General features: G+C 48.4%; 1 long non-coding RNA gene and 1 pseudogene across 1 annotated transcript in view; one reads left to right on the top strand and one right to left on the bottom strand.

The window, feature by feature from the left end:
* LOC147828659 (uncharacterized) overlaps window positions 1-15,674 on the top strand; it is a 54,040-nt gene that overhangs the window by 22,639 nt on the left and 15,727 nt on the right. Inside the window, exons 3-4 of the long non-coding RNA XR_015450401.1 lie at window positions 4,592-4,722; window positions 13,989-14,093. This is a non-coding gene — a long non-coding RNA (uncharacterized LOC147828659). The remainder of the gene's footprint in view (window positions 1-4,591; window positions 4,723-13,988; window positions 14,094-15,674) is intronic.
* LOC147828660 (mitochondrial nicotinamide adenine dinucleotide transporter SLC25A51-like) lies at window positions 9,047-13,993 on the bottom strand (annotated as a pseudogene).

Here is a 15,674-nt window from a genome sequence, read left to right as displayed (position 1 = left end):
AAAGGCTGGCTGGTCCCCAGTGACACTGAGCACTGCAGAGGGGACAGAGGCAAGTGGGGGGTGGTGGCTTTTCCAAAGCGCCACTTCACATTCTGTACACTTGTTCCTGGAGAGAGGACAGGCATGGTGGAAGAGGAGCGATCCCCACCCTCCTTTTCCCGGGCAGGCTGTGACCTAATTAAGATGCAGCTCTGGAGATGGCTGTGTTGGGAACAGGCGCCATTTCCCAGGTAATAATTCAGTCCCAGTGACAGGCATTCCCTGGTCCCAGCTCCCCAGGCTTCTGTGTTTGCACCTGGCTGGCCTGGTGAAAGGGTGCAGGGAGTTCCAGGGAATCCCCGGAAAGTCACCTTGATGAGGAGGTCCTCCCTGCAGACCCACAGGGGACAGCAGCCACCAAAACCTTCTGGGGGACCTGGTGGCCCTGGCCTTCATAAGTATGGGTGGAAGTAGAGGAGCAAGGGCTGGCTGTCCAGCAGGTGGCTGAAGGTGGGCGGCAGTATGGCCATAAAGGACGCTCTCCACGGTGTCCTGGGGCAGCTGACAAGCAGAGGCCATGACAGTACAGCCGGAGGGTGTGAAGGGGGGAGGGTTGGCCTCCGCAGGTGGAAGTGAAGGGTGTCTCCTGGTAGAGGAAGCAGCATTTGCTCCATGAAGTCCAGGCATAGGAGCAGGTGGAAGAGGGCTGGATTCTATTTTGTGTAAGAGCTATGGCTCATAAAGCATGGCCCCAGACCCTCAGCATCAACTGCTGGGAGCTTGGTAGCAATGCACATCCTCAAGCTCCCTAGACTGAGGGTGGGCTCAGCCATGAGGGTGCTAGCAAGCCTGGAAACCCCTGCTCAGAGTTACTTAGCAACTGTGGGCTTCAGACAATCCTGCCTGCCTGTCTAGATGGCAGATCAGAGGTTACACAGCCTGAGGCTTACAGGATTTGGGGGGGGGCCTCTTCTGAGAGCCTGAAGAATCAGGGCAACAAAATGGGTGCCTGGGCTTGGAAAGGGGCCTGGCAGGATGGGAGGGGGCTGAAGGTCGAGCTTCATCAGCCTCGTGGAGAGTTTGCCCCCGGACTGCAGATCTCCCGGTGTGCAGGACACACCATTGGTCCCACGCCTCCATGGCTTGAACCTGCACAAGGAAATCTGATCTGGAATTAAAGCTAGACGGCTGGCTCAATCCCTAGAGTTTTAGAAGGTAGAGCCCGAGGATTCGCATTGCTATGGCAGGGCTAGTGTGGGATTAGCAGGTCCTCCTTCAAGATGAAGACTCTCAAGATGTCAACAGTATTCCAGCACTTAGGAGGCTGAGGCAGGAGGATTGTGAGCTCGAGGTCAGCTGGGCCAACCAATGAAACTCTATAAATAATACATGAATGGATGAATGAAGGCAAGAGCAGAGCATAAACCAATTCCACATCCTTCTGAGGGCAGAGCTCAGTGTGACCACATGGGTCACACACCCACAGAGCTGGCCCTGCTTCAGCTGACCCTGTGGGGTGGCTCTAGGGTAGCTCTAGGATCCGCTGCTTTAGCTGCCAGAACAGAGTAGGACATTATGGGGCGTGGATCAGCACTCCAGTGTGTGCAGTGTACTTTCCTTCCATCCTCCCAAGGACTCTTGTTGCCAGCCAGGCTCGGAGCTGCGGTCTCTGTGCATCCCCTTTATCAGCCCTCGAGATAAGTTGCTATGCTGTTCCCACTTTGTGGATGGGGAAGCTGAGGTTCAGCAATGACAGTGCTGCCAAGAGCCTGCGGGAAGGCCCAACTGGGGCGTCCTCCTGGAGGTGCAGACTGCCTGCCTCACTGAAAATGTGCACTGCAGGCATGTCACCAGCCAGCATCTCCACACCAGTGCTGCCTGGTGACAGAAGCACCTGCCTCTGGCCAGGGCCGAGCACTTCTCCTGTGTCAAGGACTGTCATATCCATCTCTAGGAGGTAGCTAGAGGTAGAAGTCAGTGACCTGTCTGACAGGGGTCCATCTGCCTTCTGAGCTGCTGTTCCCAGGGAGAGCACATGCAGTGAGTGGCAGGCTGCATGGCTGAGTGCTTGCTACCTAGACGGCCCGGACCCCCGCAAGTGTGTGCGTCAACGAACGGCTCAGGCCCCAGCTGTCAGGAGTCCATCTGCTCTCTTCTGTTCAAGCTCAGCTCAGAGTCCAGCTTCTGGGGCAGTGAGGACGTCCCCCTCCTGACCTCTACGGAGCCTCCCATGGTATCCCTTACTCCTCCAGCCCCCGGGGTTCCCATTCCCTGTGGGAGCTGTGACAGGAAGCTGCGATCAGACTGCTGTGTCCTGCTTATGTAATGACAGCCGGTTGCGTTGGAAGTAAGATCTAAACTCCTAGTTGGGTGTGGTAGCACCTACCCATAAATAAATCCCAGCCAGCGGTGGAGGACGCTGAAGCAGGAAGATTGCAAGTTCAAGCCCAGCCTCAGCAACTTAGCCAGACTGTCTCCAAATAAAGGCTGGAGATGTAGGTCAGTGCAAAGGCCCTGGATTCAGTTTCGAGTACCACAGGCACACAAAACCGAATGGCCAGAATCCTCAATTGTGGGGCCCCACCGGTCCAGCTTGGCTCCTCTTCTTAAGCCACACCAGTTGTCTTGCAGCTTTGTACACAGGCCGTGCCCAGCCTCCCCTAGGCCTTGGCCTCAGCACTCCTCTGCCCAGCATGCCTTCACCCTGGATCGTGGAGGTGATAGTTGTTCGGCCGTCAGAGAAGCTTCCAGGCTGCTCTGCGTGAAGTGTTTCTCCACGTCAAGTCAACCCCTTAGAGGGCTCATTAGTACCTGAAATTCCTGCTGGTTACTTTGTTAGCTCGTCTGTAAGCATCCTCCCAAGGCTAAGTGCTGATGCTGGTGCTCCCCTCTTAATAGAGCTGTCCCTGCCACCTAAAGCAATGGTGGGTGCGTAGTAAGTGCTCAGTTAATGTTTCTTCCACGTAGCTGCTGCTCTTCTATTGCTCTGATCACAGACTCTGGCATTTTCTTGGATTTTCCCCATATCCCACCTCTGACCCTTCAGAAATTCACTTGGACAGCCTTTCTAGTGCATCCCAATGTCATTCTCTCCAGCCCTGTCCGGATTCATGCGTCCTTCTCCCGGACTCTTCAGGAGTCAAGCTAGGCTCCTCGTTGCTGCCTTTTCTCCTTCAGTCCAGTCTCCACCAAGCCCTGAGAGCGTGATTTTTCCACTTCAGCACTACGGACATTTGGGGCTGGATGGGTCTAGGCGGTGGAGCTGCTTTGTGTGTTGTGGGGGCAACGAGCAGCATCCCTGTTCTTTCCCCACTGGGTGCTACCAGCTGCCCTGCCTCAGTTGTGGCAATAAAAGCATCTCCAGACACTGGCCAGGGCTCCAGGTGGTGTCTTCCTCTGAGCAGACTCTGTTCACTCAGTGACACCCAGAGCCCCGGGCCTCCAGCGTCATCTCCACCTCCATGCCTCCTTGCCATGGGCTCATTGCACCCGTACTTCCTCTGGAATGCGCCCCCTCCCATGCCCCTCATCTCTGCCCTGCCCAGCACATGGTGAGTGCCTGAGGGGTACATGGAGAGGAAGCTAGATTTCTAGTCCCGAGACCAGTCTTAGCTCAGGTATCCGGAACAGTCCCTGCCAGGCAGTGTTGGGTAGATGACCCTGGTCACACCCTGGCTCAGTCATCCATTGCCAGCCTTGCTTTCCTTCAAGGCCAAGCCAGTCATCCAGCTCTTAAAATCTTTGTGCCTTTCCTTTAAGTTTTAACTTTCAGCCATGCGTAGTATTTGGTAGACCTGTCCCCACGGGAATCGGGACGTGTCAGCATCTTGATGGCCTGGTCTCTGCTCACACCGTCCTGTGAGTCCAGCTGCCCTCCCTGTGATGGCCCGGGACCCAGGCTGGCCCCACTTGCTCAGCCCATGGCTCCGAGCAGGAGCTGAGAGTCAATGTTTCAGCTGGGGACCCCTGATCAGCGGAGGGGAAGGGAAGTGACGGCTGAGGGAGGCAACTCATGGAAACTGGTGATGGGCAAACATTCTGAGGGGCCCCTGCCAGAGACTGAGTGCCTGGGAGGCGGGGTTGTGCCTGTCCTGTTCATTCCCCTGCCCGGTGCTTGTCAGTTCCTGGCACACGGTGAATGTCTATCAGTGGAAGAATGACGGTGCACAAGCACTCAGAGTGAACTCGAGCCTGGCACCCTGACTGCTGTTGATCTGCTCTGAGATCATGTTTTCTGAGCAATGCTCATGGTGGTACCCACCCTTGGGGTATTGGAGTCTTGTATAGGAAGTGCTCACGAGTGCTTAGCATGGTACTAATGCGGGCCAGGTGCTCAGGATTGAGCCCCAGCACACTGGGCACCACCTCGGGACAGGAGTGCAGGGAGGGAGACTGCAGGGGTGTGTGGCCAGCAAGCCAGCGGTGGTTCCAGTGACAGCAGATCCACCACCTCCTCGGAGTGGTGTCCCTTGCCCTTCCTAGGCTCAGCGTCCTGCTTATAAGGGAATGTACAGAATGTAAAGTGTCCAGCGCACAGTGGGCTCCGGGAATAGACACTATCCCTTTTATTACCACCTCTCTTACTTCTCCTACCATCATTTACCACGAACAGGGCAGGAACCCGAGGTGCTCCAGGTGATTCAGGGCTGGGTGTGGTCCTCACGGAGCAAGTCGCAGCGGGGTCAAGAGAATGGCGAGAGACTTCACTGGACAAGGACTGGAAGGCACCTATGGAGGGGACAGGTGAGCGCTCAGCAGAGTTGCTGGGCTCCAAGGGCCGTCTTCACCAAGGTCCTGGGTCTAGGTAGGTGGCATTTCGCAGGATCCTGTGGTCATCCAGCTGCACACAGCCTCCAAGGCCCTGAATTGGCCATTGTGACTAGGAACTGGGGCTTGAATTTTACCTTATGTCAAAAATCTCCCGATTTTAAGATCTGATTCTTGGCTCAGTTACTGGAAAGCTTGCAAATTTGTTTGAAATAGCCCTGGTGTGCGAATCTACTTTTCTCCAATGAAGGTTTGCATTTGGCTTAAGATGTGCTGTGAGCATAAAATGCACACCAAATTTCAGAATAGTACTCCACAAAAAGTATTTTGTCAATTATCATAGTGCATCAAAATGGTATACCTTTGACATATTGGACTAAACAGGCATAATGTTAACATTTCACCTGTTTCTCTTTACACTCATCTGGATTTTGGAAAATGGCTTGCATGGGTTTCCTCAGGGCAGCTCGGCTCTGGAAGTCTATCCTGATACCGCTGCTATTTTTAGGTTGGGCTGATTTGGTAGCTAAATGCCTGTCATTCGTTTAAGTTACCCTTTTCTTGATTTTCGGTGAAGTCAGACATTTTCTCCAGTTTTCCGGCTTATAATTCTGAGAATTCTTTATGTCTATTTTTCTATTAAAGACTTGGTTTTTTCATGCTGCTTATAGAAACTCTTTCTATATTAACTGTGTTCCTGGTTGCTTTTTTAGACTTGTCTGCCTTTTGGTTTTTTGCTTGTTATTTGATATAGTAAAATTTAAAGGTTTTTTGTGGTCAGCTCAGCAACAATCTCACATCCAGGAGCCACACTGCTCTACCATTTCCTCTGTATTATTTCATTCGTGCTCTGAGAATGCAGTATGAGTGTCCCAGCTCAGGGAAACTTCTTTCAAAAATGACAGCTTTTTATTTTCAATGAGTTTTGAATTACTCAGTATTGCGTACTTTGCCTTAGGTTGTTTTTGTTGTTTGCGTTTTTGGTACCGGGGTTGGAATTCAGGCCCTTGCGCTTGTGAGGCAGGCAGCGGCGCCACTGTGCTAAATCCTGGGCCCCACTTTGTCTTAGTTTTGAAAAGATTGTGAGACTAAAGTTCCTCTGACCATTAACTGTGATCCCAGGGCTGGCTCTCCCTTCCCCTTCTCTGGGGTTTAGTGCTTAACTTTCAAGGCCCTTTCCCATGCATTCCTATTGATGCCTTCAGAAGGATTGTTCTGTTTGGGGAATAAGCGGTATCATGAGGTGTATATCACTCACAGGTTTGCCCTTTTGTCACTGGTGTCTTGGAGCTGCCGCAGTATACTCAGACAAGCGGCCTTTCTTCTAACCCCCGCTCAGTATATCATGCCACAGATACATCAGAGTCTCGCGATTTCCTCACTGGTCGGCATTTGCATTGTTTTGTGGCTTCGCCGTCATACACCGTGCTGGAGCAGGGGCCCTGGTGAGGCTTCTCTCATTCACATGGGTAAATGTTTTTGAGGGGCAGATACTGACAAGTAGGATTGCCCCATCCTATAGCCTGCACGAGTTTTATTGCCAAAATAGTCTATGAAATGGTTGTAGCAATTTGCCACAATCAATGTTTAAAGATGTATGGTCCTATTTAAGGCTTTGGTGATTTAATAGATACAAATATGTCTTCATTAGTATACAGTCCTGATTCCAATGGGGTTAGACTTCTCTTCATATGGTTTTTAGGTATTTTTACTACTTCTGTATGAGTTGCTTATTCATAACATCTCCCCATTTCTTCTTGGTCACTTTGTAAAATCAATATCAAGAGTGTTTTCTCTCCTAAAATGTATATGCGGAATAATTATGTTATATGTTATAGATGCTTTCTGGGTGTTGCTTGTCTTGTAACATTTTCATATTCTATTTTGTCATGCAGAATCTTAAGAATTTGGTATGGTCAAGCTTATTATTCTTTTCATTTATGGATTCTAAAAAATCTTGTTTGTAAAGGTCTTTAATACCCCAGAGCCATAAACATTTGCTCATATTTTATGGTCATAATGCAATAGTTTTGGTTAAAATTTGTATGATAATGACATAAGATTCCAACTTGTTCTAATACACGGTCAATTGTCTGAACACTATTTGTGTAAGTCTTTTTTATGAGTAGGTTTGCACCACATAATAATTATATTTCTCTTGGGGAATCGACACAGACACATATTGCCTCCTGATCTCTTCCTTTCCCAGCCCTCCCACCTCCCCTCATCCACAGCCCCTTCACATCTCCACAAAGCCTTGTTATCTACCACCTCTCTTTTATTTGTAGGAAAATGGATGCACCTTGAGACCATAATGCTAAGTGAAATAAATCAGACACAGAAAGTTAAATATTGTATGCTTTCTCTTATGTGAGAAACTCAAAATGTAAGTAAGTTAAAGAGCAAAATGAAAGGAAGCAACTTTCTTTTCCTGCTCTTGTGAAATGCCTCCTTTAACATGTAAATCTGTATTTCTACCTGGGTTTGCTTTTTCTTTCATCCATTTATTGTATTTCCATGTAACATGTTTTTGGTAACAGTTGGGACATGTTTTTCTTTGATTTTTTTCTTCCTACAATTGTTCTGGCAATGATTTTGAATTTCAGAGTAAGATTATCAAATTCTATGCAGAATGTTATTGGGATTTTTATGGAATAATATGGGAAGAATTGACAGTTTTATAATTTCTCCTCATTCACAAATAACGGTTTATCGTTCCATTTATAAAAATGTCTTGTTATAAAGACTTTACTTTTTCTTTATGTAAAGCTTTAGTTTTATTGCTATTTTAAAAATTTTCCTTGTCAAAAATTAGCATGTATACCCAAAGATAAGAGCAAATGTGCGTGATCACACCCTTGATCCTGAGGACTCTGCATCTATAAGTGTTCTTCTTGGGTCATTACGCCAACAACAGTGACCATTGGCAGGCTTCTCAGGGACCAGGAGGGGAGGGAGTGAACAAGACTCCCATCCTGGTCTTTGCTTCTCAGTCACTGCATTCAAGTGGCAAAGACATCTGAGTGTGTTGGTGGATTAATAAATCACTAGCATTGATTAATCGTCCATCTTTCTCTCTTGGAGAAGGACTAGACTCTCTCTCTCCTTTCTTTCTCCCTTCTCTCTGACTTGCTCTCTTCATCTTATTTGCAACTTAATTATGCAGATTCAAGGCTGAAAGCCTTAACCTCAGGGATTCTGCATCATGGAGAGGAAGGGGAAATGGAGGCAACAGCTCCCTGGGTCTTTTACTTGCTGTGTCGACCAGAGAAGCCTCCCTTGTCAGTTTTATAAATTGAGCTTAGTTATGGAGAACTAAAATCAGTTAAGGTCCTCTGAGCCCTTCAAATATATGTAAGATTGATTTAAGCTCCCATTCCATGGATTTTGGAAATTCAAAATACCTTCATTTTTCATTTTGTGCTTCTGTGAAATTCTTATCTGGGCTGAAGAGCAGTGCTTCACGTACGATTCCTGGCTGCATGGTCTTTGGCACCTTCCTTAACTTCCCAGCCTCCTCTGGAGAATGGGGTTAAAACTTCATTCCTGTTAGAATTATTCTAAGGATTCTAGCTAACAAATGTAAGGCACTGGCCATGTAATAGATAAGATATCTTAAAGATAAATATCATCATTCTTCAGCACAGAACAAGTTCATTGCCTTGCCATACCTCCGTTCCTTCCCTACTTTTCTACAGGAGAGAGCAAGAAAAAGACACTACGCTCCACCTCTGAGATCTAATCCCCACCCCATCCCCATGGCTGGGTGTCAATAAATTCCTCATCATGCCAAGGTCAGCAAATCCAGCTTGGCACCTGCTGTATAAATAAAGGTGAATTGAAACACAGCCATGCCCACTTGAATAGTTGCAAGGATCTAATAGCCCACAGAACCTAAAATATGTATAAGGTTAAGTCCTTTTTAGTAAGTTTGCTGACCCCTGGATCATAGTGACAGTTTCTTTCCGGGCTGGAGTTCCAGCTGTCGCCAGCCTAACAGAGCTGAGAAGGCCCATTCAGTTAACCAAATCAGCAGCGGATTTGCTCTTGTGGGCGCTGGGCGTGTCTGCTGAGGGGGTGTGCAGGCGGTCACAGAGCTGGGAGCTACACCTGCACCTGGGAAGCCCAGGCCTGCTTGTGTGCACAGCGAAGCGCTTGAGCATCAGGAGGATGTGGACCCAGCCCTGGGTGCTGACTAGCTCTGGCCTTTTCAGCTGTTTGAGCTCCAGTTTCCCCATTTATCAAATGGGCTCGCCCCCCCCCGCCCCCGTATGACAACTGCAGATTAAATGATTTGTTTCTAAGGGGCAGGTAATCTCCCCCATCACCTCTTCTCCTGATGGCTTACTCAGTGGTGTTCATCCTCCTTAGAATGAGGTGCAGCACCCTGCCCTGAACCGCTCCATCCTGGGGCCAGCTTCGCCGCCTTCATGCCTTCCCCTGTCCGGCCCCACCACGACCAGGTCACAGTCCCCGCCTGGATGTCCCTCCCTTGGACTCCTGTGAACACCAAGCACAGCAGGTGGCCCTGCTCTGTCACCGAGCCTGGGACCACAGAACTAAAGACGCTGCCAAGGACATCCGGGTCCCTTCAGCTCAGACCTCAAGACTGCTGCACTTTCAACTAAAACGGGGCCACCACCGCCATCTCCCCTTCCCCAAGGCACTCGCACAGATGGCGGCATTCTCTCCCTCTCCTCTGTCTCGCTCCTCATCAGTGTGACTTCCTCTGCAGGACCTCTCTCAGCAAACCCCGAGTGAAGATCCTGTTCTGTCAGATGTCGCTGAGGGCCAGGGCAGAGCTTTGCAGTGTAAGGCGTACTGAGCAGCTTGTAGAGACTTGTCCTGGGTAGGACACGGTGGGAGGGTTATGCCAGGACCCCAGAGGAGGCACCGCATGCCTCTGCAGCCCACCTGAGTCCGCACGAGCAGCCTGTGCCAGCCACTCTGGGGTGGGTCCATCCGTGTGTCGTCCTGCCTCAGGACCTGGACCTGGACCAGGCTTCCAGCATCTTCTGCGAGGATGCTGCCTGCCATCCCTAGGTGTCTCCCTCCCATTCCTCACTCTCCTCAGAGGGCCACCGAGGGCTCTGTCGAGGCTGGAACAGGCCCAGCCCCGTCTGCTGCTTGTGGCTCCCTGGACCAGGGGCGTCACCCAGACCCCGTCCTCCCAGCCCCTCTCCCTTGGCCCTTTGGGCCCTGTGTTGTTCCCTAGGGTGCTGCCAGGAGTGCCCACAGCCCAGGAGGCTCAAGACAGAAAGTTCCTCGAATAGTGCCAGAGGCCCAAAGTCTGAGATCAAGGTGTGACCAGGGTTGGCTCCTACTGGAGCCTGGGGGCAGATGTGTTCCTTGCCTCTCGCCCAGCTGCCACTGCCAGCACTGCCTTCTCTGTGTCCCTCATCTTCCTGTAAGTCCAGTATGGCCTCACCTTAGCCAAGTCTGCAAAGACCCTCTTTCCAGAGCAGGGCGCACTCTGAGCGACCAGGTGGGCATGGATTTGGGGAGACAATTCAACCCGTGCAGGCGCCTGAGAATTCTTCACGGGCTCTGTGGTCCGCAGCTTTCTTCCTCCTCTTCCCCCACCAAAACACGCCCATCTTGTTTTCTCAAGACCTTTTGGGGAAGCAAAGCATGGTGCTGCACAGCTGCAATCCAGCATTAGGGAGGCTGGGGCAGGAGGATCACTGTGAGTTCGAGACCAGCCTGAGCTACATAGTGAAACCCTGCTTCAAAGACCTTGGGGGGAAGAAGACCTTTCAGCACAATAGAAAACACGGGGAGGAGGAGTTTGGGGGTCTGGGTTCACCCTAGTGCTACCTCTACTAACTGAGTGGCCTTGGAGGGTCACTTGTTATCTGGACGTGAGGGCTGGGCGAAGTCTGGCTGAGGTTCTTCTGAACAAGTTGGGCTAAGGCACTACGGCAGGGAAGTGATGCAGTTAATAAACGTGCTCATCGCAAAGAGTGACCTGGTGTGGGTCTGGGGTTCGGGGCAGGTGTGTATGGAACAAACATCTTTGCTCACTTTTACACCACGTGTAACGTTAGGACTATTACCCTGTCACCCTATTACGTATGCTTGGCTTCGTGTGACCAAGTCACTGCATGTCAAGGAGAAGAGTGAACATCGGACTACTTTGAATCTTCTAGTGAAAGAGTGAGTGTGTGTGTGTGAGTGTGTGTGTTTTGTGGTGCTGGAAATTGAATGCAGGGCCTTGCATGTGCCAGGCAAGTGCTCTACCATTGAGTTACGTTCCCAGCCCTTTTCATTTATTATTTTGAGTCAGGGTCCTGCTCGACTTCCCAGATTGGCCTCAAACTTGTGGTCTTCCTGCCTCAGCCTTTGGAGTAGCTGGGATTACGGCATGCACTGCCACCACGCCCAGCACAAGTGCTTTTTGTCCTTTTTTGTGGCACTGAAGACTGCACCCAAAGCCTCTGCACTGAGCTACATCCCCAACCCATTTTTTATTTTGTTTTCAGACAGGATCTTGCTGAGTCACCAAGTTACCCAGACTAAGGTTGAGCTCACAGTCTTCCTGCCTCAGCCTCTCAACTAGCTGAGATATAGGCATGTGCCACCATGCCCGGAGTGCGTGTACTCTTCCTTGTACACAGGATACGTTCGTCACATTAGGCAGAGATTTTTGTCTTGCTGTTGAAGGAGGTGCTTACGGGTGGACAAGGGCTGGGCTTGTGATGGTTAATTTTATGGTCATCTCGAGGGTGTCTCTGGGTGAGGTCAACACTGACACCTGTGGCCTTTGAGTGAGCAGACCGTCCTCCCTCCTGTCAGTTGAAGGCCTACGTAGACCAGAAGGACCAGGCTCCCTGGCAAGAGGAGCTTCTCCAGGTTTTATCCAGACAGTCGCCAACCCCCAGCCCCAGGCAAATTTTTGTGGTTTTGTTTTTTGGGGGGGGTACCAGAGATGGAACTCAGGACCTTGTGCTTGCAAGACAGGCACGGTGCCACTGAGCTAAATCCCCAGCCCCCAAGGCAAACTTTTTATCCAAACAGAGCTCTTATTTGAGATGTAAACGCCAAGCTCCATGGGTAAGAACGGGCAATTGTTTTGGAGTAGAAGGCAAAAGTCTGATTACTTTTATTACCTTGACCTCAGATGGGACTCCTGGACTTCCACAAAGCTGCCATGTGTGGCTGGCCAGGTTGCACACAGCCCCAGGATTCCCTTTCTTGGGGAAAGTGGGAGATAAAAATATGACCTCTGCCTCATGCCCCAAGCCTGTGTACATGAGGGTAGGGTTACATCTGCCCAGGGGAAGGAACTTCTTATGTGCACACAGGCATGGCACATGGTAACCTCACCCCTGGAAACACGCAGCTATAGCTCGCTTAATCTGTTGGACCAAGGGGAAGGTTGTTTTCACATATCTCCCGTGAAACCTCCTAGAAAGCAGGCCTGCATCACATTTGTGCGGGCTGGAATCTGGCAGCACTGTGGTTCTCATTTTTTTGCCACGCATAGCAAGGTCTGCACATTGACCTAATGTGCTTCAAATAAAAGGCGTCATTTATATTTTCTGGTGCCCAGGAGAGATGACAGTGTTACTCATGGATGTCCTGGACTTTGAGATTCTCATAAATTTCTTCTAGAGCAGCTTGGAAAACTTTGTCCTGGAAGTCTTGCCAGGGAGGGGAAGGTGAGGAATACGACCAATTCCAGAGAGGCCCCTCATGACCTGAACTTGGCCCGGGCTCCAGGCAGGAATTGGGCTTCCAGCCACAGTGGCCAGGCAACTCCCTTTCCTCAGACCAGCGCAACACGTGGCTCAGGAAAGCTGGATTTCAGGCATCTCCTGATGCAGCTTTAACTCTACGTCTTCACAAATGAAACAGATGCAGTGAATTAGATTGCAGGGCTCCCAGGTCAGGCCGGCCATGAGACTGTTCTTCTGTACACGGAAGTGACCAGGATCACAGAGAGCACCCACGAGCACCAGTCGGGTATGCTTTAGGCACATACTCTAGGACAGTGCCCGGTATGCAGCAGGTGCTCTGTAACCCCCGACTGCTGTGATGCTGATGAGCAGCAGATGGCCCACTGTGGTCTCTGCAGGAAGTTGGGCTCAGGACAACTTGAAACTTGGGACTGGCAGCAACATTTTTTTCAATTTAAGTTTCCTACTGAAACCTTTTATTCTGTTTTTGTGGATGCTCAGGAGAAACAGCTTTCCCATAATTCACTGTGGCTTGAACTCAATGACACCAACTTGTATTGGGGCCAATTTTACCCCAAGTCAAACTGCATTTTTCTCAGGTCTATTCAGTTGATACATAGCACTTCACTGGTGACTTTTTTCATATGATCTTTAACAAGAATTGATAAGTTGCATTGATTGTGCCACAAGAGATGAGAGACTCATTCATGATAATTCAGATGGGCGCCCCTGAAGAGGTTTGTCAGTTTCCTGTCCTGTTCTAGTCAGATTGTTGTGAAAACCTTGGAGAAAGATTGAAACTCCCCACCAATCTGAGACTGTATGTGAGTTTTAATAACATTAACTGGAAAAAACAACCCCAACATGGCACCCAGTACACCTCCACAGATAAAGTCATTAACCAAGTGAGCACTGAGGGTTGTTGCAGTAGGCAGATGCTCCTTTATGGGACCTCAAAGCCCCCCAAAAAAGAACATTGCTGAGTTCATTGTGGAAAAGAATGGGCACCAAGCCTCAATAATACTTTCTAATTTCAGGGCATTACAGTGCCCTGAAGGCCTGATAAGTGTTTGTAAATTTGTCATGATGCTTATGCTCTTAAAGCAGTGTCTGAACTCTTTCCAATGGAGTGAAAATGGCTTCTGTTGGCCCTGTAAGTATTGCAGCTGCACCATGGGTGGCAAACTCTGGAGCACTGACGTGTTTATGGAGAAGGCAAGACAAATCCTCATACAGACCAAACCTAAGTCCCAGGGTAGTTGTTTTCTGCATTAATGGGGGAAGGATTCCACGATACAAGTTTTGAAATCCGTCCCTCCTCAACTGAAGTACTGCATCCCGGGTTTTGATTCCATAAAGCTGCTGCCGACAGAGGACCTTCTGAACTGGAAATGTGATTGCTATATTGCTGAAAGCTGCGCAGCAGCCACAAATAATGCTTCATTTCACCAACACTGGTAATGGGAGGTGATATGTCTTGTTTTGAAGACATTAGGATTGGTGGCCTCTTTTCATGAGCGTCTGAATCCATTATGTTGCTTCTGATCTCTTTTGTTCATGAAGGATTTTTCATAGAAGTTTCAGTCCATAATCAGCGGGCTCTGAGGCTGGGATGGCAAACAAGCATCACAGAGGAGAAACAACATGGTGCACACAAGGCACTCAAAGGTAACGAGAACTTATTTTATTTTATTTTAAAATCCTTTTACAATTGAGATAAGACCTGAGGACTTTTGTGTTCATAAGTTTTAAGTACAGTTCAGTGGCAAATGCCTAAATCTGTTTAATCTAAGCCTCATTGTGGGACAGAACATGAGCATCTCCAGAGAAACTTTGGCCATACCTGCACCCAATTAGCTACCATAGTTTGGACCTCTCCAATGTGGGGGTTTGCTTCATGGTATAGAATCACATGGCATGTGTCTTAGCATGTAGTCTTCTTCCCACCACGTGTTTCTGAGGTCCATCCTTGTGGTTATGCCTCTCTGTCCTTTTGACTGCAGAATAGTGTTCCATTGTATGGACATACCATCTCATTACCCATTGTTGGACATTTGGGTAGTTCTCAGGTTTGAGATATTAGGAATAAAGTTACTGGAACATGGCTGTGCAAGGCTTTATTAAAAACATTTTCATGTATTTTGAGTGGTCTCTGAGTCAGAGGAATGGTTTATGCTTAACTTTGAGAACTTTAGACTAGTGGTACCATTTTACACAGTTTTCTATGAGATGACTCCACATCCTCACCAACTTATGACATTGAGTCTTTAATTTTAGCCTTTCTGGGTGTGGAGTGGTATCGCATTTATTTTATTTTTCTTGTGCTGAGGATTGAACCCAGGGTATTTCCACTGAGCTACATCCCAGCCTTTTAAATTTTTTTTTCATTTTGAGATAGGGTACAGTTAAGTCACTAAATTGCCCAGTCTGGGCTCAGAACTTCAGCTCCTCTTGCCTCAGCTTCCCAGTGGAAAGGAGACTACTAGAGACTGGAAAGGATGTGGTGGGAGGCAGGCAAGGGTAGAAAAAGAGTAGATGGATATGGTCACTGCATGGTGTAGATGTATAGAAATATCACAGTGAATCCCATAAATATGAGTGATTAATGTGTTGGTATTCTTATAATGAAAAAATAAAAATCAATGACATTTTCCTAGCAACTAACTATATGGAGTGATTTATACATGTTTATTGGATATTCCTTTATCTTCTCTGTTCGGGGTCTTCAGGTCCTTTGCTTCTATTTCCTGGTCTCATTGAAGTAAGACTTGTTTCTATATTATGGATACAAATGCTTTGTCAGATATATGTTGTTTGATTTTTTTCCCAGTCAGTAGCTTACCTTTTTATGTCCTTAGTGGTGTCTTTTGGCACACGCAAGCTTTTATTTTGATGTATATCTTAACACCTTACAATTTTTAATTTTTTGTGTGTGTTTTGTCTAAGAAATCCTTGCCTATCCCCCAGTAGGGTATATGTCCATGTTTCCTACAAGCTTTATAGTCTGAGCAGTTGTGTTGGGTCCTGGATACATCTCATCTTAGTATTATATATGACATCATTGAGTCAAAGTGTACTTTTTGGGTACATGGATGTCTGGTTTCTCCTGGACTATTTATTGAAAAGATTTTTCATTCCTCATTCAACAGTTTTGATACTTCTTTAAAAATTAATTGATTTTTAAAAAGTGAGTATGCTTAAAGCTCTCTGTTCTATTCCATTGATATATTTTTCTCTCTTTATGTCAAA

Source organism: Heterocephalus glaber, unplaced genomic scaffold, assembly GCF_053883595.1.
Source record: "Heterocephalus glaber isolate CG9 unplaced genomic scaffold, H.glaber_assembly_v1.0 deba00000943, whole genome shotgun sequence".
NCBI classification, from domain to species: Eukaryota; Metazoa; Chordata; class Mammalia; order Rodentia; family Bathyergidae; genus Heterocephalus; species Heterocephalus glaber.
This window is presented reverse-complemented; position numbering and strand designations above follow the sequence as displayed.